Here is a 17,359-nt window from a genome sequence, read left to right as displayed (position 1 = left end):
CTTTTGTGTGGAGGGCCCTTGTTCAGAGGTTAAAACTTGGTTGTCTTTATTACTATCAACTCAACAATTCTACTACATTTATTCTTCTCAATATGAGTTGAAATTCTTATGTAGATTTTCGGCTTACCGAGAGAAGCACCCTAAGATGCTCATCTTTTCTTTTACTTCTTAATAATAAACAAACAAACAAACAAATGTAATGGATAATAAAAAAGCCCATCCACCTGCCTGCAATCTGTGGTTTCTCTGGTGTGTGTGTGTGTGTGTGTGTGTGTGTGTGTGTGTGTGTACCATAAACCTTCAAATAGGAAAGAAAAGCATAATCTCCTACTCTTGGACTCAACAAAAGAACACAAATGGAAGAAATGCATTTATTTGTTAAAAAATAAAAATAAAAAACTAAAAGTTGCTTGGACAACACAATTTATTACCAGCACATACAATACTGTCCAAGGCACTTACATAATATACAAGGTTGCTTTTTGACTCCTATTAGAGACCAATTGGTTCTTCTGTTATCATCTTAGATGTGTTCATCCATGGAATTTTAAGTTTCTACTAACGCATATGTGAAAGTCTGTAATTTACCTGGTGTAGTTGTCTCTGGGTTACTCAAGAAACTATACTTAATCAAGCCTTTGTCTTATTGTATATACAAAGAAAAATGTTGTTTGCTTGGACTTTGATGTCCCATATAAGTCAATGGATTGTTGGGGACTTCAAAATCACTGGTTTGCAAAATTGATAATAAACACCCACTCCTATGAGAAAGAGAAAGAATTACATTATTGGTGTGTTCCACCTTCTCTTCATGTAAAAAATCCATGGAGAACCAGTGAGTACATCTGCTGCTGTTCTATGAGTGAAGAAATTAACTTTTACTCTGAGATTTATACTTATGATGTTTGAATAAGGTCTACACAGAGTGAATTCTGTCATGTGTTTTCATGACTCATGCAACCTAAAAACCATTTCAGGGTCATTTTTAGTGAAGAAAATTTGGCAGGAAATCGGAATGTCTTCCGAGTGCTTAAGCAAACTTTGTGTTGAAAATAAACTGCTGAGAGAAACATCACCAGATGCCTTCAAAATGAGACCTCTGAAATCAAGGGACATAAAGTAACTGCCAAACATTCATGATTCCCCTCCCCCACTTAATAAAGTCACCTATATTTCACCAGAAATAAAATTTTATTAGTAACATGTCAAATATGTTTTAAAATACAGTTACCTTTCTTCTTCCTCTCGGTTTAAAAAACAATCCAATAAAAACTCTAAATCAGGACCCAAATATTTTTAAATGTTAAAAAGACATATTTTAGATTATGTAAGATACACATTTCCCAAATAAATGTTGTAGAACACCATCTGCTTGATATCTTAATTTCTGCTTTTCTCTCTTTGTTAATAGTTTATGACACTATATTTCACAATAGCTATACCAACAATTTATGACCGAAGGAGAGCCTGACAAAAATCACTTGGCATGCTCAAATTAGACAATTTATCCAACATCTTCATTTACACCAGTCCTCAACCCCTTACTCAGACCATGACAACTAAAGAGAAACGGGATGACTATAGCAAGGGGTGAATCTCTTATGGAGTAAAGCTCAAGAAAGAGTTCAAAACAAGAAGTTGAAATCCCGGTACCATTTTCAGTTTAAGTTTACCAATTCTTCGGTCCATGAAGCCACTCATAAGTTGAATCTAATATAGAATGTTTTTATAAGATTTTCTCATATTTGACCAAGAAAGAAATTGCTAAATTCTTGTTAATTTTGAACAAATTTTCATCTTTGCCCTAATGTTACCAAATCGCTCTCCCTTGTCTGGGTATAATCAAGGGGAAAAATGAAGAAGAGAAATTTATCATGTGTCATTTTCTGACTGATAAGAACAGTACATAACAACATCCATATTTTCTATGTACTTTACTATACAAAACATCGTATCTGTGGCCAAATTGGAAAACTGGTTCACAATATTTACTTTTTACCTTGCATTTCTCCAAAGAAAAAAATTTCTATGGAAAACAGACATGAACATACACTTTAAAATAGTAATGGAATAAATAGGCTTGAGTGTATAGTTTGATTCTCAAAGTGATACAGGTTCATTATTCAAACTATGGTCAGTGGACCAGCAGCACCCACATCACCTAAGAGACTTGAGAAATGCAGACTCTGGGCCCCATCCCAGACCTACTAAAAGGAATCTGTATTTTAACAAGATCTCCAGTGACTTATATGCACAAAAAGTTTTGAGGAGAAATGATTTTTATCCACTTAAACATAAATAATCCTTGAGGACAGACAGAACTAATTTGATGGGAAAATTTTATCCAAAATGTTCAACCAGAAATGAAATGAATTTTAGACATTGTCTGCTTAATAAAGAAACAAAAAAAACCCTGAAATGTATCACATGCTAATGTATAGTAATGAAGTTTGAGAATGAAAAGGTATAAGTTAAAATGCCATAAATTATATAAATATTCATTAACTGTTTGAATGAATTATACACAATCTTCTATTGTTTCCAAACTAAAGTATTTTCTTTAGCAAAACATATACAATGAATGACTAATACATGGAACTCTAGAAACATGAAGATTATCTTAACAGGCAGTTATTTAATTACTAAACACAATAGTTTTAAAAAGCATTGTATCAAGAAAACTGTAATGAGTTCTAGTTTGATAGACACTAGAAACCTTTTCCCAAAGGAGTTCAACCAGTACTGCATATTGTTGCCTTCCTCCAAGTACCTTTGAGCAAATTAGTATCAATGCTGGGTAAAAGTGGAGAACCACAACTTCCACTTAAAGTGCCTGCAAAGCCTGGATGTTGGGCTGTGATTCTGGGAGGAAGCCAGTGGCAGAGGAAGAGGATGGCTCCAGTAACTAATGTTAAAATACCCTAGGGTTCATTTAAGCAATTCACCAGCACAAGGCAAATTAAAAAATGCTGCCCTTCTAACTTTGAACACATTATATGCAATTCTCAGGCTGTGATTCCCCAATTCTGATTCTCCATCAGGACGCTCCTTGACAATAATATCAACCTGATTTCCCCTGTAAAAGAACATAAATGCTTCAGAGGTCAAGGGAGAAGGAATTGATCTGTATTTGCATTTGTCTCCCTTACCTCCCCTATCACTTCTCGTGGCCCAGGATGAGTGAAGGTCAGCCATGCTTCCCCTGTTCAAGAGTGTTTTCCTATTATGCTTTCAAGTACAAAATATGTTGCAAAGCAGAATGTACACTCCTTCTGCTCTCATATCTGGGCCAGTAGACCTTCCTTTGTCCCTGTGCATCCTCTTAGATACAAGTATCTTTGGAGACGTGTGTTTGACAACCATCCTATAGTTTGGAAAGAAAAATGCAGGTGATACCAATAAAAAGTTCTTACCTTTTAAACCAAAGCCAAACATCTCCGAGTTCCTCCTTCATCAGTGAACTGCTTGAGCAAAGGGACTATGCATCACTCACCTAGCACAGGCACAGCACCTGGCTCACAGTAAATGCTCAATTACTGATGGGGAATTGCACTGTTTCCAAGTCCTCTAGCACTGGAATTATTAAATCTAGGGATGTACATTGAAATCTAATCATGTATTTGCGTTTACCCCTATATATACACAGGCTTGCCATTTAGTCTTTTCCTCAACTTAATTAATTTCTTTTTTTTCTCATCTACCCAGGAGCTCAGTTTCAGGGATATTTCACAGTAATACCACATTTCAAATCATACATGTACTGAATAAAATCTAATATTATGCAACATTGGTAAATAAAAGAAAGGATCAATACATAGTGTGTATCAGGTTTTACAGGTACAACAAACACAGAAAAGCAAAATTGAATATAGCGAGCATGCAACTCCCCTCCCTTGAGGTGAAACAACTTTCTGTTTTCACTTACTAATCCTGTTCCTATTTCTCTGCCCTCTTTTTTTCTTTTCTTCCTCATTTCTTCATTTTTTTCTTCTCTCGTTTTAAAAATTCCCAAGCCCTCAGGCTTTGGAGCACCCACAAGAGTGATCAACATTACCAAAGGCACTCAGATTTCCAATCCTACCTTTCTTATTTTAAGAATGACTCTTGTCACCAGAGAAAGAATGTCCAAGTTCAGAAAAGTTGTAACTGGCCTCTCACGTTTTACCTCTCCCATAATAGAGTGTGAAGGATGGAGTCACCAGAACAGGCCTATCTATATAAAGAGTCTCCCTATACATCAGTTTGCCATGTTAAAATGACAGCAATCTTATTGGTTAACTCAGACAAGTGACATAGTTTGAAAACAAATTATTATTTTTTTAAAGTCAAGATAAAATTAGTCAACTTTTTATCTAGGAATTGTTTATTGGAAAAGAAATTAGACGTTCTAAAAGATATTTTTAAATATAACTTGTTTGGAAATCAACACCTTTTTTAAAAGCATATTCACAAATACTACTGGTTTCTAAGACAGTTTCTACTCTACATAAGAATGTATAGATCAGGTTAATGATGTCGCCAAACAAAACAGACTCTACATCTCTTACTGGTTCATTGCCCAGGAGTTCTCGCTTTGTTTGAGATTTCTGACATACAATAAATATTACAATTTTACACTTTCTTGGTAATTATTTCACTCTCTCTTTTATCTATTCCCAGGTATTTGCATTTTTTGTAACTCACGTCTGTTAGCACTGGTATGTTTTTCTTATTGACACTGTCCTAAACCAAGCCAAATATTCTTTTCAGTAAAACTTTTTAAACTTTTAGAGAGCTAATTCCATTTTTTAATTATATGATATTATAATTATCCTACCAAATTTGGAGTCTATTCAATTAATACCTCCATTGTTTAAGAAATCTACATTTTAAAAGAAGCATTCTGAGAAATACAGTATTTTATAAGCAGTGAAATAACCTTTTTGAAATTCGTTGTCAGATTTTTGCCCTTAAATTAATTTTTAAACATTTATATTTGTATTTCAAAGCTTTCTCACCATTCACACTAAATTGCCTTTAAAAATTAGTCTCACTTAACTTTGTAGTTCATTCTAAAGCATTTTTTCCTAATTTTGATTCAGCAATTAAATATAAACCTGACATTTTTATCAATTAGATATCTATGTGGTCTTCAACAATGCATGCTAATTAGAGTAGCAATATTCTTTATACCCAAAGCATTCATGTTAATCACCACTATGATTCATTACAGGGAGCAAGTAGTGAATCAAAACTGAAAACAAAATTCTCTTGAAGAGGAAAAGGCCTTCTTGGTTACAAGATGGCTTTCAACTAGGAAAGATAGAATGTTGACAAATCACCATATTTATTTGCCAAAATATGATCACTGAAGGCTCGTAATGTCTTTGTTTAAAGCAGTGTCCTTGATTATCATTTTTATATATAAAGTGCTTTGAAAGCACATTACTAAGCAAATCGTTCCAAAATCTTTTAACAGCGTTCTCTTATGTTCTGTGCAATCCTTGTTTTAGAATCTTATCTTCATTATCATAGTCTCTCTAACACTCATCTTTGGGTCTTTGGTATTTTCTTGATTATACCTTTGGCACCTAGTTTTCCCCAATGTTTTATCAGTTAGTGACAATTCTTTAAACGATGTGTTCCATAGGACATAACTCTGGACATTGAAATCAGACATCTCACTCAAACCTCAAAGAACATTAATGAATGACTTCAAACAATTTCAGGAATCTATCTAACCTGTTAAATAATTACCCTTCCAGTTGCAAAATATAGGGACTTATCTAAACTTCACCACCAAAGGCATTCTGAAACATTATGTCAGATAATGAATGGTTGACTATAATACAAAAATCAGTGCAAAGTTTCATCCAGGCAGCCTTAAATGCACTCTCAGATGAAGAAATAACATCATGTAGAATTTCTGTCGTTCTTGCCAATTTTTGCAGATAATATTTCTTCTCAATTCTCAACCTATTAAAAACAAATTTTACCTGCCTATCCTTTTCCTGAGCTTCACAGCCTATAAAAATGACATAAATAAAATTTAAACTCTTAACTAAAGACCCACCACAAATTTTAACCACCCCTAGAACTTAGAGATAAGCCTATCTGCAAGGCTAGTTTATTAAATTTCACTTTTAAAGAGAAAAGTCTATCGAGCCAAAACAAAAACAAAAACAAAAAACAAAAAAAGTAAAACGGATCAGTTTGGAGTGGCCTGGTTTTTACATTCAGCAGCTAAGTTGCAGTGTATCTGCCTCATCTCGGATTGCCACTAATGGTAAAAGGAGAATGGCGTCAATTATTTGGCACAAAGCTTGACAAGCCAAAGCTTTTCAGAAAGAACTTAACACCTCTCGGCATCATTTACATCTTGTCCCTTAATCCTCAGGGACAAGATTTTTTATCAGTTTAATCTGTTATTTTTTGTTACTTGCCACCGTGAGTGGCAGAATTTGGAAATAGGGGACTTGAAATGTTTGAATCTGTGTAACATAGTGATTGATATAGGTCTCTTCCTACATTAGCTTAATTTTTTTTTTTTGCACTTATAAGCCATTTCATAATATGTGGACATATTTCCAATTTGACTTGATGATATGAAGGACTGCTGAGTAATAACCAGGGTTCTCTCCAATCAATTCAGCATGCATCTCATCTTTGATCTCAAGTGCACTGGTAAATGTGCCTTACGGTAACATCTTCACTATAAACAGTTTAGGCATTTAGAAACAAAGTATCAATAGACTTAACAGTTACTTTAATTCATTTTATAAATAAGCAATTGAGAATTTTGCTCCAAGTGGCTGCTAGTGTAGCCCATCCCATAAATGGCATTCTCCGAAGCATAAGGCACAATATGATACGAATGCAGCTCTTCATAATAGAGAGACTGAGAACAGCATTCCTGTACCATGAACTTCAGCCGTTTTCTTGTATCAGAATAAGCAGTCTTATAACAGGGCGCTTCTTTAAAGTATTCATAGCTCTCTTTCTCCGTCTCTAGGTGGATCTTCCTCAGCAAATTGTTAATTAACACAGACCTTCTCAAGTAGGTTTCTGGGTCTTCAAGAAACCTGAGCTTCTCCAGAGATAGTTTGAGAATGCAAGTCCTGTCCTCAGGCAATATCAGGTGCTGGAAAGCAAGCATATCATTAACTCTACTTTTTGGAAAAACGAAAACCAGAGCCTTTGCTATTGACGAGACTCATAAAAATGAAAGAATTACAACAAGTAAAACCTTACTTTTGGAAAATACCCATTGTAATCTTGATGTAAATCTTCTTCTTCTGCATATTTTCTCTTAAAGTAGGCTACTTTCGACGTTGTTGATGTATATGTTAATACTTTTGTTGGATAAGCTAAAGAAAATAAAACAATTAGAGAAAAGTCAGATTTTGTGGCTAAAAGTATTTTATAATACAAATTCTACTTGTAAAAATCTGGTGACCCCAGAAATTAATATTTTCTCTTCATTTACAAACAACATGGTAAGGTAGTCAATGGCAATTGTGTTGTGACTGAAACACTTGTTTGCAGGCAAATGCCATTCAGACCCCAAATCAATGTTCTAGGTTACAGAATTATATTTATTTCCTTAGACATCCCTTAAAAAAATAAAATTCTCACCAATTCTCTAATTTCATGCCATTTGATGTCAAAACACACCCAAAACTGATGTTGATTCACAAAACATAATGAAAAGAGATTTCATCATTCTCTTAGTTATGATGCCTAATTTACAGAGGGAATTTAATGTTGCTGGATTAATCAAATTAGTGAAAAATAGTTGGTGACTCAATTACACTTTAAAGAAATAATTGTGTGTGTCTGCAGATAAACACTAGGATATGATCACAATATAACCATCCTCATAACACATGGCTTAAGAGAGGTTAATCGTCAGTAAATGAAAGGTTTAAATAATGTTCTAACTAGCAAACTTGAACTTGATATAATATATAAAAGTGAAAATGTTTTTTCTCACCTTTAAAATACTATTGCTATTGAGGATTCTGACTTAAGGACAGTGTTGTAAAAGCCGATTTTTCAGAAAAAGAGATGTTCGATTTAAAGTGAATGCCTAGTGTGGCCTGTAGGTGGTGCTCATATCACAGAAAAGAGGCAACTTCAACCTTAAAAGCAAAAGACAAGGAGTTTCCTAGTGAAAGCCTTGAATTTAGAATACAAAATCAGTTCTGTTCAGTACTCATTCAACTTCAGAGAGCCAGACCAGAAAAAAGTTCAGATTTAAATATCATCTATTTTACCTTTAATCCGTGCACTCGAATATTTCTAGGTGTTGAAACCATTTGATTCACAAAATTGGTAGTTTATTAATGTATTGGTTAAATATATTTTACAGTTAAGACATCTGATGGTTTTTCCTCTAATGTCTTAAAATTTTTATATCATAAATATTAAAAATGTGCTCTTCAGGAAACCAACTCCTAGTTTTTCCTCCAACTCGGTGGCGTCTGTATAACGCTTCCTGCAGCTTTTTGTATTTGGACAGTTTTCCTAAACCAGTAGGAAAAGCTACAAAAATCACACCTAAAGCATTCCAAATTTTCACTGCACCCCTGTGGATTATAAACCCAAGAGAACATTAAGCTAGAATTAGTATGTTTTGTAAGAACAATAAAAATTTTAAATCACTCGTGCGTCTGACCTAAAAAGAGATGAATGTGTAATGATCACTCACAATCAAAGACAATAATTCCACTATATATATACGATTTTTGAATTCAATAAGCAAAATTCAGCTTATATGGAGTATTCACAAATTTCAAAAGGTTAGAATAAAAGAACAAATTGACTATTGAAAACCAAAGAAGCATCACTGAACCCAGTTTTCTTGGGCTGTGTGTGTGTGTGTGTGTGTGTGTGTGTGTGTGTGTGTGTGTTTAATAATAAACTGCATTTTCTTAGGTGCATTTAAAATGGATTTTCCAAATAATTAGGTGAAGCTTTGAGTTATTTCATGATTAACCAAATAATTGTGACTGGCTGAATTATCCTGATTTTTTTTTAAACCGTTTAACTAATTGATGTCATAGTAGTTCTCAAAAGTTAGCAAGCATTAGAACCATTCAGAGAGCTCCTTAAAAGACAAATTGCTGGCTCCCACTCCTAGAGTTTCTAATTCAGTCTGGGCTAGGAGAAGAGAATTTACATTCGTAACAAATTTCCAGGTGATACTGATGCAGTAGGTTAAAGCATTAGGCAAGCTTGGTAGTAGCACTACAACACCAAGCTGAAAAACAGAACATTTAGCCAGCCAATTGCCTTATCATTAGAATGCCAAGCAATTGGCTTGATTGATTTTTGTTGTGGTTGCTATTACAACATTGGCTACATTGGCTTAGATGCTTTGGCATCACAAACAAAGCCAGACTGCATTTTAACTAAATAGCAAAGGATGATGTCACTTTTCATCATAAATTCCTGGGCTCACATTAAGAAGTATCAATGGCTGTTATTAGCATTGCAGCTGGAGAAGTCACTGATTTTGTTAGCAAAGAAAGACAGAGATGGGAAGAGTGGCTTTACCATAAGCAAAACATTATTTTCATATATATGTATATATCTATATATCTATACATAGATATCTTCTTTAAATGTCTGCTCATTTTATTTTCCAAAGCAATTCAATGTCCACAGCATTTATGACCAATTAAAAACCTTTGAATGAATGATACAAGGGAGGGCAGGTGGCAACTGGGAATATGAAATGTCAAATAAAGCAAGTGACACTCTGAGGAAGATATCTTTATTTAAGAGATCATGGCTAAAAAATTATACTAAATGTCTCCAAGGTTCATAAAGATCCTGTCTGGCTGTCTTCAAGCAGTCAGCCTGAGATTATGAATGTATCAGACCCTGAAAATACAGAGCAAATTCTCAGAGGACTAGATTTGCGTCTCAGCATCATGGCCAACACACTTAGCCACTTAGTTTATTGCTCTTAAAAAATACCCCCATGGGTTGTTGAAATGCTGAAAAGCTTTCACAGCTGGTATCAGTTTGACAATTGCCTCCTTGCAGGCTGCTTAGCTATTTGCAATGTTTTCAGCATCAAATTTTAGAGGATGCTTTTAGCCACTTTGAAGCTAAAATATATAGCAAACATAAGCTTCTATATCTATTTTCTTGGCTAAACTGGAACTCAAAACCTCAGACCTAGAAACTATTGATCACCTGGTTCAGCCTCCAAAGTTCATGGATGAGAAAGCTGTGGCCTAAAGGGGTTCAATGATTTATAGTCTAATATGTGCTAAGCGTCTTGGTTTTAAAGTCAGATAGAAGTGGGTTTGAATTTCAGCTCTGCTGCTTCTCAGTTGTGTGACCTTGAGAAAATTACATCAAATCTCGACAAAATTAATTTGTAAAGTGGGCATAGAAATAATACTGGCTCATAGGAGCACTAAAATATTTCATGGAAAGTGACTGGCACTGTGCCTAGCATATAGTAAATACTCAATAAATCCTAGCTCTTATTAGTGCCAATAGGACAGATCTATCCCACAGAAGCAAATCCCAGCCTGGCCTCCTAACTCTGACACTGAATCTTTCTATCCCCTGCCTCCCAAAGATACAAGATTATAATTAGAGAATTAAAGGACTGCGAAGGAATATTTCAAACATTCACATTTAAAAATGTAGTGCAAGTACTGTAAAGGTTTCAGGCAAATATTTTTGGATTTATTGCCACTGGTCATATAATTTGGGTGAAGGAAATATAACCTGTTTTGAAACATCCAGTCATTATAAATGTTAGAGTTACTTTAAATATCCAAAGAAGTATGCCTGTTATGATCCAGTAAACAGGAGTAAATCTGTTTAAATCAGTCTCCTGAAACTGAAAAGGCAAACTCAACCTGGCCTTTTATTCAAATGAAGCTGATGAAATAGACAAGAAAAAGTAAAATGACTTTGTCTTCAGTTTCAGTGTCTCGAACTCTGAGAATAGCATATAAATTATAAAAATGAATTAGACCGAGCCTAAATTTATCTCTGAAGGTAAAATGGCTAATGCTGGCTTGAATATTCAAATTGTTTTAAATTCTATAACTTCTAGGCATATAAAACATCTGTGTCAGCCTCAGCGTATTTCGTAATGTAAAACTTCAACGAGCAACAAATTAAGAGTCACAGAACAGACTATCCCTGTCATAGGGTTCTGGCAGTGCAATTAATATGTATTTCTTTAAATAAATGTTTAAAATGTAATTACAAATGATTGTTCAAATGCTATTCCTTATTGTTCTGCTTTTGCCTCCAGACAACTGAAACCCTATTATTGTACAAGTGATTTCATTTGGTACACAGCCCAGCGCAGTACATTAAGAAAAGATCATCAGCAAATTAATTTACAAACACTTTGAGAGAACGAACAATAAAAAAAAAAAATAACTCCTGTCATAGCAATCCATTTTTTTTTGCCCAAGATTATGAAAAATCTGAGAGATGATGAAGTAGTGAGTTTATTGTATCTTAATTTGGGTAAGGCTTTCATTTTCTTCCCCATAACACTTTAATCAATATACTGCAAAACCAGAGTTGAGACCATCCTATTAGATGTGTGCATCTGTAGCCACAGACAAAAGAAGAGTCTGATCAATGGGAAGAATATGGTGAGTTCCAGTCTCAGGTCAACAACTGACTTGTGTTATAGACAAATCATGGGCCTCACCTTCTAGTCTCATTGATTTCCCTTTGTATGGGGTTCGCCTACTATGAGCCTTAAAATGGAGGTGCCCCTACCTATCTAAATAATGCTCTGCTGGTGGCAAAGCTACCAGACATCCTTCCTTAAAGGTTGTGACCACTTTTGTTTAGAAAGAACTATCCCATCTGTCACTGTTAGCTGCATTTTGCAATCTTACTGCAAGGCTTAAAATATGTACTCTATCATGACTTTCTAGTGCTGTACCATAGTATTAGTTCAGGTCCCAGCTCTACAATTTATCTGCTTAGCGACTTTGGGCTAAGTGTTCAACCTCAAAGAGCCTGAGCTTCCACATGGATGAAATATCTAACTCACTAAGTGGCATGCAAATCAAACGAGATGATGTTTTAAAAGCACATACTCAGTGCCTGTTGAATATATATGTGTTTTCTGCTGAATAAATGTTAGGTATTATTGTTACAGTGATCTCATTTTTTGAAATCATACATATATCCTGCTCAGCAGCATGACATTACTTGTAGGATACTTGTCCTCACTTTAGTGTTAAACATAGATTGCACAAAACATTCACAGGAGTGTTCAAGAGGGTGGATGGGAACAACATTCAAAGCTGTAATGCTGTGCCCTCCGTAGACCTTTAGCTTTGTTGATATTTAGCAGTATTCCCTTAATCTTCTCCCTTATAAGCCTTTACCTGTCACTTTTCTGGGAAATATGCTCTATGGGAGCAAAACTCGGTGCCAGTTTATAGCTCCGAATCAATGGATCAATATATTTCTTCAAATTTATCACCTACTCCAAGCACAAGATTGACTCTACTGGCAGTTTAAAATTATCAACAAGTTGCAGCTCCTTGAGAACTTTCTTAGGAACGTTCAGGGATACTGACAGCCAAAAAGTTAGAAGGATTCTCAAGAGACCAACAGCATTGTCTGGTATGAGATTCCATGTTCCATGGGATAGCCCCAAGCACAGGCATGGAATATTAAATACAATACCAGTTCTATGATGGCCTTTGAGCCAAAGAGAGCATCATTAAATGGGATATAACTAGCCACGTAATCATGAAGTTACTTTAGATGGTCTACCAAAGGCTAACTTCTGCCATGAGCTGGCCCCACTAATGATAGATACCAAGTACAGTAGGTTTTGTGGGTAATCTTTGTGATTTACCACCCCTCAGAGTACATTCCTTGTTTTGAAGATGATGCTTCCTGTCACTCCACCTTTCACTTTAGAAAGTGAGACTGGATCGGAAAGAAAAGTAACAAAGTAATACATGGCTAGAGTTAGGTTCCAAGAAATATCTTACCAATAGAATGTTGGGAGATGCTATATCTTCCTCACATATCTGGGGCTGTTGCTCAGAGAGGAGGGTTGTAATCCCTAATATATGGAAAACAAGTCTTTTGAAAAGTACCTGATCTATATCACCCACATCGTCTTCTACCTTTATAACACCATTAGGTTTAGGTATATCACCAAAAACATTTATCCACGTATCCCGGAAGATTTTTAGAAAAGCATAATTAATCATTAACAACTTTACTCACTAAGAATATGCATGAGAATCTACTCCAGGGCTGGGTGATTCTCTGCCCTCACTCATATGGTGCCTGATTTGTGTCGCCACTTGGAGTTGCTCTAGTGGTAAAATGTTCTTCATTCACAGGATACCTGTCTTCTAAGGAGCTATAGGTGCTTCATTAAATTGAATTCTGTTCAAGCTCAAGCACTCTACCTGCTAATAGATGGTCTATCCCCATATTAAATATAGAGAAACTAAGCCATACAGTGGTAAAACAAGTAGAGACGGAACTGAGACTCTAGGCTTTCAAGTCCTTGCAATATCTCCAACATTTTTCTTTCATATTTCTAACCCATGTTCCCTTTTGATAAGAATTTTTAAAATAATACATATTTTAATACACCACCTCAAAGGAGATGTTCCAGTTTAAAAACCTGTCCCTCCTCCCTTTCTAAGAATCACTGGTATTTAGAAGACACTCATCTCTACCTACAGAGAAGACTTTTGTCTCACTTTACTTTTTAGAATTTTTAATATGAAAAAGTTTTAATGCTCCAAATATAAAGCTATATTATAATACTGAACTTAACACTAGCCAACCCTTAGTGCTATTCATTAGTATAGTGCTATTCACCCCCAGTAAGAATTATTGCAGTAAACTAGATGGCTCTGTTATTAGCCTGTTTGCATAAATTTAATCAGGAAAAAAATGTGTTAAACTAAAAAGGGTAAATACTAAATAATGAACTGATACTATATAGACAGACAACTTATTAAAAATAAGGTGTAGGAATGGGAGGATTTGACAAGGATCAGCTTCTCCCAAACCTGAAGATATACTTCTTCAGTTTTAATGCTAAATGATTACAGGTCAATTTACTCCTCTGCATCTGAAATCCTTATTTTCTTTAAGCTTTTTCTGGAGTTCTGAAGCATATTGCTTTGACAAATAAGGCAATCTGAACTGGTCATGCCTTGGCTTTAGAGCTGTTGTTGAGAAGTCAGTGTTTCGACGGCTAACGCCAGCTGGCATGAGTCCTCAGTGAAGAGTCCAGATGTGGGGCAAGATGCCTCAGCATCTTGATCAAACCTTTCAACATTTCTGCATGTTTCAAAGCGTCTTCTAAATCCCATGAAAGTAATGTGACAAAAAATTTAACATGAAATGTACATAAACACCTAAAAACTTTCAACTAGAGTATATGAAATAAAACTGAAACTAGGACTTGATTTCAGTTTGAACCTGCCTAATCTCCGCTTTATCTAAGTTTTATAGACCTAAGCACACCCCCTCTTTATTAACCTATAGTAAGTTCAAATACAGCTGGAGTTCTCATTGACAAAAGTGACTAAATCCTTACCTACAAATTGGTGGAATTTTTTTCACACTCAAACTTAGGATCTACCAATGTCTCTAGGATTAAATGCTTAGATTATAATGATATGTTTGATTTATTTTTATTTAAAGCTAAATACCATGATAACATTTCTAGTGAATGACTTTAAGCAGATCTGTTCATCAAATGTGCATAACATATATTCTGCACATTATACATTCATGACAGAATGAAAATGAAATTTAAGAACCTTTTTCACTTGACCTTTTTGACTGTGACAGTGGTATCCATGAAAAGGCAGACTCATTCACAGAATTAAAGGGCACTGAATGATTTTTAACTTTTACACATATTACCTAAGAAATAGGATGTATATAAATTATTAATGCATATGCATGAACCAATACTGTGGGTTCTTTACTTTAACTTTCCCCACATTGATAACATCACTAGAACTCTATATACATCTCCTGGCAGGTGACATAAATCTTATTGGTCTCTATGGATTTGTTTCTCATCATAAAATATAGTAATTATGATGAAGGAAGAAAAAAGGGTGGGCAACGCTAAAGGCTAATTGAAACCAACATTTTTGATGGCTTGAATGGTCATCTTTAAAGCTTAAAATTATTAAACACCTATTTTGTTGACTATGTACTTTTAAAGTCTCATGATATTCATAAACACTATACTAATATAACTAATAGAATATTGTATACCAACTATACTTAAATTAATTTAAAAAACACTGTACAACAACCAGACCAGAATAAATTTTCAAGTAGGTTTTTGAATAAAATTGTTTAATTATTTATTTTTACAAAGGGAAGTGAAGAAAGGGAAGAAATGTGGTATGGTATACTTTCATGAATTCAATTGTAATTTGCTCGGCCGGTTACCTACAGGAACTGCACATGGGTAGCTCAGTACATGTGAAAGTTACACAACACTGGAGGGCCGAACACTCATTAAAAGATTATATTCAGTCTTGAAAATTGAGTTTAAATGCTCAACACTCATGGCTTTCTATCATCATGATCTTAATGCAAATTAAATTTAAAATATCACCACAATCTCTTCTTGCAACCTGGAGAGTTCTCTTCATTTCCTTCTTTCAGACATGCACCAGCATGCTCATGTTCCCCGAGCCAGGCTACCTAATTTGGCTCATCCTATTCACATGGGTCTAAGAGAGGAAAATCTGCCAGCCCACAAATGTCCTTTCTACAGAAAACCTCTATTGACTTCTACCCAGCAACCATCTATATAAACCACCCCTTATATTGATCTTGCGAGTTATGTTAATGCTACATTAGCATTTATTTCTCTGGATACATATTTAAACAGTAATTTCTTTCAAGTAAGCGATTACCTGGTAATGCTGAATCAGTTTGAAATGTGTATTTCTAGGACAGCTTCAGGAAATCTGGTGAGAGTTCCCCTTCGCACAGTGAGCATTTCTCACAGCCTCAGGCTCATGAATGGTTACCTGAGATTTTGAAAAAAGGAGACACACAAATAATACGGGAAGAGTCAGGACTGCACTGACTTGATCTGGTTATCAAGTCAGGAGAAAGCATGCAGTAGGAGAACACTAAGATGTTTAAAGTGAGGTTGAGCTGGACCAGAAAGAAAAATAGACAAGTCCTCAAACACATACGATTAATTTAATCTCAATTTAGTTTCAAGCAGAGGAATCTTCACTATCATAAGAAATTTGGAAACAACTGAATACTTGATCTCACCAGGTATTTACTAAGAGATTATTTGGGGAAGATTATCAGTGGGTTGACTTTTTTAAAAAAATCAAAGTCAGAGATACTTAATTTGTTTTTAAATTAGGTTTTGTTTAATTTCAGAAAATATTCTCTCTAAAGTAACAATTCAACTGTTAACTCAGAACAGACTAACTCAATCATTCTCTGGAATACACACTATTTCTCATGAGATTTGAAATAGCCAAATGGTACTTTTCTTTAAAGGGCCATGTTTAACTGCACCTTTCCTGCATGGATGCATGCTTACAGATCTCATCATCTTCTATATTTAGAGGGATGAGCTTTCCAAAGGAAGATAGGCAGCCAATGAGGAGGATCCCATCAAAAGAGAGGTGAGTTACTATGGTTACTTTTCAGGAGGTTGAGTAACAGTGGACGCTGCTCCCGGCCAAATGGACCCTTTCCAGAGCAGGACCTGAAAAGAATGTTGCTCTCCATACGTGTTGATTCAATTAGTCGAGACTACGCTATGTCATTTTGCCCTAATCATAGGGCTTTCTATATGGGTGCTTCCTGCTTCCAGCTCTCCTAATGCACATAGGCAGAGAAGTCAAAGGAAAAACAAGCGCTGAAAGTCCTGAAGACAAACTTAACCGTAACAGATAGGGAAATCCTCAAGAACCAATTCCAAGATTTTGAGGGGGACCACTCGCTGGCCACTTTTCAATGGCTGGGGGCGGGGTGGGATCCCATAACACGTCCCTACCCTCATCCTCAACGAAACGAGTCATTGCGAAACCTCAGAGGAAGGCGCCTAGCTGGAGTCCAGACCTACCTCGTGAACTGTGTCCACTCGTCAGGAGATGGGCGCATGCACTTGTTTCGTAAAGAAGCGGGGTTCGGCGCTTCCTCTTGTTTTTGCGGTGCTGTCACTCTTCAGACAGGCGCTGACAGCGACAGCGGCGGTGGCGCGGTAGCGGCAGCAGCGGCAACTGCAGCTCGGCGGGCAGCCCTAGCTCCTGCAGGTCCGTCCCTCCAGTCTCTGAAGCGCCTCTCGCTCGGGGTTTGGAACGCGAGGCAGGAGCGCAGCTGTTCTCGA

The 17,359-nt window shown here is 35.7% G+C and overlaps 1 long non-coding RNA gene across 2 annotated transcripts; it reads right to left on the bottom strand.

Annotated features, from left to right (window-relative positions):
- Nucleotides 1-249: 249 nt before the first annotated feature.
- LOC107509332 lies at nucleotides 250-17,339 on the bottom strand. Of its 2 annotated transcripts, XR_001596507.2 has the most exons (5): nucleotides 17,096-17,339; nucleotides 15,915-16,031; nucleotides 7,973-8,120; nucleotides 7,231-7,346; nucleotides 250-7,120 (listed from the first exon to the last, which is right to left on the bottom strand). It is a non-coding gene; the product is annotated as an uncharacterized LOC107509332 (long non-coding RNA). The 2 variants fall into 2 exon arrangements; XR_001596506.2 differs by lacking the exon at nucleotides 7,973-8,120 and having other exon boundaries at nucleotides 17,096-17,326.
- Between the last annotated feature and the right edge of the window lie 20 nt (nucleotides 17,340-17,359).

Source organism: Rousettus aegyptiacus, unplaced genomic scaffold (genome assembly GCF_014176215.1).
Source record: "Rousettus aegyptiacus isolate mRouAeg1 unplaced genomic scaffold, mRouAeg1.p scaffold_m13_p_3, whole genome shotgun sequence".
Lineage (NCBI taxonomy): Eukaryota > Metazoa > Chordata > Mammalia > Chiroptera > Pteropodidae > Rousettus > Rousettus aegyptiacus.
The sequence above is the reverse complement of the archived record's forward strand: the minus strand, read 5'-3'. Positions and strand labels throughout refer to the sequence as shown.